The sequence below is a fragment of the Cryptomeria japonica genome, chromosome 2, assembly GCF_030272615.1.
Source record: "Cryptomeria japonica chromosome 2, Sugi_1.0, whole genome shotgun sequence".
Lineage (NCBI taxonomy): Eukaryota > Viridiplantae > Streptophyta > Pinopsida > Cupressales > Cupressaceae > Cryptomeria > Cryptomeria japonica.
In genome coordinates, this window is record NC_081406.1 from 504,217,738 (window position 1) to 504,226,862 (window position 9,125).

Below are 9,125 nucleotides of genomic sequence, written 5' to 3' on the forward strand. Positions count from 1 at the left end.
TTCATAAGATGAATATGTGACACATAGACGTTCACATAATGCGCTAGTGTCCAAATGAATCACACTTGAAAATGACAAGAGACAAGGAAGACACACAAATAACAAGACGGATGTCACGAGGGAGCTGCCAAAAAGGGGGGCCTTGAGCATCCTGAGAGGGAAAAGGTTGATGCAAGGGATGAAGTGGACCTACTCACGTGCTAGGGGAATGGACACCAAAGTGGTTACAAAAGGTTTAGGTCAAATTACAAAGGGGTATGAAATTTTTGACACAATAGTAGACATGCAGACTTTCATTGATGGCATATCATGGCTAGTACTATGATTTTTTTCAGGTACCAGAATAATTACACTTTATTATTTGAGAATAGGAAAATATGTGATACATTTTGGGTGTTGTATACATGCATAGTTATATTTTATATTATTACATAAACATTACTTATTTTATATGACAAGAAGAGAACAAGGACAACCGACACCATAATGGTAATAGATTTCATTATTGTAATGAGCACAAAATATTGTCATATTGTAACATATGTAGAGTTATATGATGATGAGTCATTTTTAAATTTATTATAAATATATAAAAAATGTATGTTATTTTATTGTGTATATAGATGCAACAAGTAGTGCCACTTTGTAATATCTTTCATAGTATTATAAAAAGATTTTCAATAATAAGGAGGATCATTTATTCTGTTGGTATTTTGGTTATGTTGATATGATTTTTTCATTGATGTCAACACCTTTAACACTTATCAACTTTGGCACTTTGGAGGATTGGCAATTTGTTCACCGACAAGCAAGTGACTTATGCACAGTCATCGGTATCTGGTTCACCGGCAGGATATATTATTCACCGACACTTGGAATGACATGGAAAACACTTGGTTATGTTGAAGACATCGTTTGGACACTTTGTCTTGGAGATTTATTCATTGGTATATTCATATTTTCATATTTGTTGTTATCAGCAAATAGGTCCAGAAGAAGCAGTGGCAGGGTTATCTATTCCAGATCAGCACGACATGCCTTGGAGATGATTTTGTTGTTATTGTAAATGCATTAAGCTGACATGTTGAATAAGATATTACATCAGTTCTTGATTTACTTGTAATTGATTTTATTGTAATATCTTTTAGAGCTGACCTACTAAAATTGATCTTATGTTATGGTATACATGTAAGATCTTATTTGTAAGATTTGACAAGCGATTGGGAAAAGGAATTGTAAGAAGGTATATGCGAGATTAAGCAGAGCTATACACGTAGACATCATTTGAAGGTGAAGCAAGGTTTTTGTGAAGGCAATCAGAACTACACCGGTACTGAATCCAGCATATGAAGATGCTATTTTGAGCAATACATATTTATTGGATTTAACCATCCAATTGTAGTCAGTGTGACTCCTATTTGTGTTTGAGCAGTGAGCTCTAAGCGCTTGGCCCTTCTACATATGCAGACCCCATTTGTATACACATACTATCTGCAGTAGTATCATCTGATTGTGGGTAAGGTTTCCCACCATGGTTTTTCCCCTTACAGGGTTTCCACGTACAAACATTGATGTTATATGTTGTGGATGTTATTGTCTTTCTATTTCATGCATTAATCTTTACCGGTACTACAATTAACTGATAAACTGTCTACCGGCATAAAGTTTGGTTTACCGGTATTAAGCATTAAGGTTGGTTAAGTTGTTTTGGGTTTGAATTTATTTGACAATTGATTCACCACCCCCCCCCCCCCCTCCCCTCCCCCCTCTCAGTTGTCTCTGGGACCTAATAATTGGTATCAAAGCTTAGTCCTCTTTTTGCAAAAGTTTAACAGCTTGATGAGATCCAATGTCTACTAACTATTTCAGGAAGGACAATCCTAAACTTGATGGAACCAACTATGGCATATGGAAGATTAGAATGGAGACACATTTAAATTGCATTGGAAAGGACATATGGGATGTTACAAAGAATGGCTATATTGCTCCTACTCAAAGTCAGCCTAATCCACCTACCTTAGGAAAAGATGAAGAAAATGATTGCAAAGCAAGGGAAGAACTTTTGAGCGCATTATCAGATCAGCAAATCATGGGATTATCAGATAGGTCTACTGCTAAAGCAATTTGGGATCATTTGGAAACATTGAATGAAGGAGATTCCATAGTCAAAAATGCAAAACTTGAAAGCTTCTGGGTCAGGTATGAAAATCTGAAAAATGGAAGAAGATGAAAGGATTTCTGCTTTTATGGAAAGAGTTAATGAATTGTTTTGGGTATTAAATGTTGTGGAGGAACCTTAAGTGAAGATGAAATTGTTTCAAAAGTTTTAATAGGATTGCCACCGGCATATAAAATGAAAGTTACTGCTATAAATAAGTTGAGAACAATGCCTAATACATCAGTAACTAGGGATACATTGATTGGAAAACTTTCAACTTTTGAAATTGAGGAATTTAGTCATGTTGGTACTATAAAGATAGATTTAGCTTTTAAGGCATCAACATCATCTGCACCATCATTTGACAAGTCTGATTGGAAAGCCTTTTATGCAAGAGAACTTGAGGAAAGCAGGAGAGAAAATGAAGAACTTGAAGAACTTGAAGCACTATTTGCAAGGAAAATGCCTAAAGGTCCAGTTGGAAGTAAGTATGGAGGTAAAGCACCCTTTAAATGTTTTAACTGTAATAAGATTGGTCATATGGCTTCAAGATGCCCTGATAGACATGCTAGACTAACAGAAGAAGCTAGAAGAACATACAAGCCTAACCCTGTATATCAGAGATATAGATTTAAGAAGAATAAAGATAAATCTTGTTATCTTGTTGATGAAGGAGTCACTGATGATTGTGATGAGGATTCGACAGACAATGGATGGGTTTTTGTTGCTATAACAGAAGATCAACTGACACCTACTGTTCAACCAGTAGAGCAGGCCCTGGTAGCTAAAGTTGAAGTTAAGGATGAATGGATCATTGATTCAGGATGCTCACATCATATGACTGGTGATAAAAGTAAATTCTTGAACTTTCAAGAGTATAATGGAGGTCTTGTAAGGTTTGGAGATGATAAAGCTTGTTTGATCAAAGGTAAAGGTACTATATCTCTTAATGGTAAGCATAATACTGATAATGTTTACTATGTAGAAGGGTTAAAGCATAATCTTTTGAGTGTTGGTCAATTAGTTGAGAAAGGAATTCAGTTACAATTCAAGAATGGAAAATGCAAAATTATGAACATAACTGGTTTGGAAATTGCAACCGGTAATCAAACTAGAGGTAATATCTTTCATTTGAATAACAGTGAAAATACATGCTTGATTGTACATATTGATGAAAGTTGGCTATGGCATAAGACACTCCGTCATGCAAATTTTGATTACATTGTAAAAATCAGTACTACTAAGACAGTTAGAGACTTACCTAAGATTGTTAAACCTCACAATCTGGTATGTAAGGAATGCCAATTTGGAAAACAAGTTAGAGATCTTTTAAAAGTATTCCAGAAAAATCCAATAATGCTCTTGACTTAATTCACACTGATTTATGTGGTCCATCTAGAACTAAAAGTTTACAAGGTGTTAGATATTTCATACTAATCATTGATGACTATTCTAGAATGTGTTGGGTTACTTTTCTCAGAGAAAAATCAGAAGCACTTGGGAAGTTCAAACTATTCAAGGTAATGGTAGAAAATGAAACTGGTAAGAAAATCAAATGTCTGAGATCAGATCAAGGAGGTGAATTCACATCTAACGAATTTAATGCATTCTGTGAAGTAAATGGAATCAGAAGACAGTTATCAGCACCCCGGACACCACAACAAAATGGAGTTGTAGAAAGGAAAAACATAACTATCTTGGATGCAGCTAGAAGTATGTTATCAGAAGAAAATCTACCACATGTATATTGGAGAGAGGCAGTAAGCACAACTGTCTATACATTCAACAAAGTTCACATCAAAGGTGAAATCGATAAGACCCCTCATGAACTATGGTTTGGTATTACTCCTACTCTTAAATATTTCAAAATATTTGGAAGTAAATGCTATATTAGAAGAGATGAGTATATTGGCAAATTTGATCCTAGAAGTGACGAAGGAATATTTCTTGGTTATTCATCTAAGAGAAAAGCATATAGATGTTTTAACAAGAGATTGTAGAGAATGTTGAGAGTACAAATGTGAAAATTGATGAACAGTTTAGAGGAACTTCAAGGTATATAGACTCTGAACCGACAACAGAGATACTGAAAAATGAACCTACATTGATCCCACCGGTACAGAATGAAGATCCAGTTACCCCGGTATCATCTAAAAATTCCACTGTAACTGAGGAACAACAGAAAACAAAGACACCCTGGTATGTAAGACATAATCACTCAGAAAATCAGATAATTGGGAACAAGTATCAAGGAGTTATGACAAGAGGAAGACTGTCAAATGAAGAGGTATGACTTATTTCTCAAATTGAACCATCATCAATTAATGAGGCATGTGAAGATAAGCACTGGATTAAAGCTATGGAAGAGGAACTAGAACAAATTGAGAAGAATAACACATGGACATTAGTTCCCCGTCCTAAAGACAAAAATATGATTGGAACAAAATGGGTATTCAAAAAAAAACTTAATGAAGATGGTAAGGTAATCAGAAATAAAGTAAGACTCGTGTGTAAGGGATATTCTCAGAAAGAAGGAATTGATTATAATGAAACCTTTGCACCGGTAGATAGAATTGAGGCAGTCGGATTATTCTTGGCTTTTACAGCACACAAGAACTACAAAGTATATCAAATGGATATTAAATGTGCATTTTTGAATGGAGATCTTGAAGAAGTTTACAATGAGCAACTTGATGGATTTTCTTTGATAGATAACAAAGATATGATTTGCAAGTTAAGGAAAGCTTTGTATGGGTTGAAGCAAGCTCCAAGAGCTTGGTATGCTAGGTTGGATAAATATCTTTTGAAGATTGGATTTTCTAAAGGTAATGCTGACAACAACTTATACTATAAAGTGACTAATGATGACATCTTGGTTATAGAAGTTTTTGTTGATGATATAATCTTTGGAGGAGAAGATGGATTATGTAAAGACTTTTCTATTGAAATGCAACAAGAATTTGAAATGTCTATGATTGGAGAGATAAAATTCTTTTTAGGATTGCAAATTTCACAGACTGATAAAGGTATATTCTTGAGTCAATCCAAGTACTTGAAAGAGTTACTAAAGAAATTTGGGATGGATAACTCTAAACCGGTAAGAACACCTATGACTACAAATGACAAATTATCACTAAGGGATGAATCTACACCTGTTAATCCAACTAGGTACAATTATATGATAGGAGGCCTACTATATTTGACACAAACAAGACCTAATATTATGAATGCAGTATGTATTGTTTCAAGATTTCAGAGTAATCCTAGAGAAAATCATGAATCGGCAGTAAAAAGGATTTTTTGGTACTTACAAGGCACTACAAATCTTGGTTTATGGTATCTTAGAGATGAAAAATTTGAATTATGTGCATACACAGATGCAAATTGGGCAGGAGATGTGGATGACAGAAAAAGCACCACTGACAGAGCATTTTTTCTTGGAAGCAGATTAATTTCTTGGTTGAGTAAGAAACAAAGTTGCACATCTTTATCAATAGCAGAATCAGAATATGTTGCAGCAACAACTAACTGTACACAGGTATTATGGCTTAAACAAATGTTGAAGGACATAAAGATAAAATGCAAGGAACCTATAACTATCTATTGTGATAACACTGCAACAATTGATATATCTAAGAATCCGGTACTACATTCTAAAACTAAACATGTTTCTATCAAACTGAATTTTCTAAAAGAGAATGTTGAAGCAAAAGAAGTAAACTGGTTTATGTGAATACTAAAGAATAGATTGCAGATATTTTCACTAAGCCTTTGCCTAAGGCAACTTTTGAATATCTCAGAGATCAACTTGGGGTCATACCCCCACCGGTAGAGACTTAGACAGTTGATGTTTGTCATCAACCGATAGAATTTACAGAGAAATATTTTACTCCGGCTTTGATGAGGAGATCTACTTCTCAGGGGGAGTAGTTGGTATACCAAATTGGTTGGTATTTTGTTTTTGAACCTGGCTTTTGTATTGGCTTTGGCATTTGATGTCAAAGGGGGAGAGATTGATATGGAAATACACAAGGAAAATACATGTTACTCTTAGGGGGAGAGATTGTTACTTTGGGTGAGATTGATTACTCTCTGTATCTGAATTTTGATTTATGGTTATGATATCTTTTGGGAGATTGTTGGTTTTTGGTATTTGGCATTTCTATTTTGGCACTTTGATGGTTTTTCCATCTTGTGTTGCCATCAATGCCAAAGGGGGAGATTGTTCGTATTTTGGTTATGTTGATATGGTTTTGTCATTGATGTCAACACCTTTAACACTTATCAACTCTGGTACTTTGGAGGATTGGCAATGTTCACCAGCAAGCAAGTGACTTATGCACAGTCACCGGTATCTGGTTCACCGGCAGGATATATTGTTCACTGGTCTTGGAATGACATGGAAACCACTTGGTTATGTTGAAGACATCGTTTGGACACTTTGTCTTGGAGATTTGTTCATTGGTATATTCATATTTGCATATTTGCTGTTATCGACAAATAGGTCCAGAATAAGCACTGACATGCTTATCTATTCCAGATCAGCATGAGACACTTTGGAGATGATTTTGCTGTTATTGTAAATGCATTAAGCTGACATGTTGAATCGGATATTGCATCTGTTATTGATTTACTTGTAATTGATTTTATTGTAATATCTTTTAGAGCCAACCTACTAAAATTGGTCTTAGGTTATGGTATATATGTAAGATCTTATTTCTAAGATTGACAAGCGATTGGGAAAAGGAATTGTAAGAAGTTATATGCGAGATTAAGCAGAGCTATACACACAGACATCATTTGAAGGTGAAGCAAGGTTTTTGTGAAGGCAATCAGAACTACACTGGTACTGAATCCAACATATGAAGATGCTATTTTGAGCAGTACATCTTTATTGGATTTAACCATCCAATTGTAGTCAGTGTGACTCCTATTTGTGTTTGAGCAGTGAGCTCTAGGCGCTTGGCCTTTCTGCATGTGCAGACCCCATTTGTATACACATACTATCTGCAGTAGTATCATCTGATTGTGGGTAAGGTTTCCCACTGTGGTTTTTCCCCTTACAGGGTTTCCACGTACAAACATTGGTGTTATGTGTTGTGGATGTTATTGTCTTTCTATTTCATGCATTAATCTTTACCGATACTGCAATTAACTGATAAACTGTCTACCGTCATAAAGTTTGGTTTACCGGTATTAAGCATTAAGGTTGGTTAAGTTGTTTTGGGTTTGAATTTATTTGACAACTGATTCACCCCCCCCCCCTCTCAGTTGTCTCCAGGACCTAACATATTCAAGCAAGGGCATATCTTAGCATGGTTCAAGGAAATCATGGTAGCTACATTGAATGTAGCATAGGGACTTGAAGAAGTAACCACCATATAGAGTTTTCCATGGGAAGGAAAAAACTCTAAGTTTAGCAGAAAATAAAGCATGGTGACCTTATGCCTCACAATGCTACCTATTTTGAGAATTAGTTGAATATGTGAGGGGATTTTTCTCTAAACAAGGGTAGGTTAGAGAATCATTGTCTTCTACTCTATGACACTATTTGTGTTGAGCATAATTTTAGAGATGTGAGTGAGATTTATTCCAATCAAGCATGACCCATTCACATATAATAGAACTACTACCTTATAATTTGGGATACGTAAGAGTTGAGTATCACTTGGTTTCTACTAGAAGAGTGTGCACGAGGTTTTTTTATTTGAATAAGTTAGACATAGAAGTTTTAGAGCTGGAGGGAGAAATGTTTTGATTTCATAGGTAAGAATTTGCAAGATCAGAGCCTGTCTAAGAAAGGAATTATCATTTATATGGGGTCTAGAAGAAAAACTTATCCTAAAAGTATGACATTTTAATGAAAAAAGGCAAAGAAGCCACCCATAGACCCTGTTTTTATGAACTGTCATTTTTTATAGAGGGAAGTTTTGAAACGACATATGCCCTACAAGCGACAGCTTGAAAATTGTTGAGATGGTTTCATAACTGCTGTTTATTGTAAAGAGGCAACTTTATCCAAATGAAAATAATGAAAATTTGAAGTGTTGCACACATTCTCTTTAGATTCCATAGAAGAAGATTTAACTACACACAATTGTGGATTAAGGGGGATGACTAGAAGATTGTATCACTTAGGAGTGGAAAGTTGAATTCACAATAAGGTCTACTTGATAGAAATTGTAATACACTTTTTATATTAATCTATTTGAGTAAGACAATCCTTAAGAGAAAAATCACCTTTATGAACTAGATTTTCATCCTTCACAAGGTTTTCCTAAGATAAATCCTTGTGTTTGTGATGCATATCTCTCATTTTAGCACCTTTTTTCCTTGATAATAACTTTTTAGTTCCTCTCAATTTCACTATCATTTGAAAATCCATGTAGAACAATAGATTGGCTTTTTTATTCCCTAGTTTATAACTAGTTTTAGTAAAAAATATAAAACAAATAGGCGAAATTTTTTCAATGTCAATCAATTATAAAGACCTATTGTCACATTTATTAAAAAATAAACTAGAAGTCAGTATTGAACTAGAGGAAACATAACTAAATAAACACTTTTCATTTCTATTATATGCAACACCAATTTTATTAGCCTTTTTAATATTTAATAAAATATACCACTTAATTACACAATTAAAAATAATGTAAATTGACTTAAGAAATAAATAAACAAGGCTTCAAGGCAACGGAGTTCCTTTCAAAGACGGGAAGAACAATGTAGATTTTGTTTGATTTGTTTGTGCACATGCCATTCTTCACATATAATTAAACAAAGCTTATTGTAACAAATGAGAGAATAAAAATGGGATGATCAGGTATAGTTATGTAAATGATGTAAACATGATTTCAAAGAACTAAAATTACTAATTAAACCTAAGATTAAAAATGTACATAATTAGGTGAACATAATCAAAGAGTTAATGGTAGGAAAAGAGAAATAAAAATGGGATATATGATAT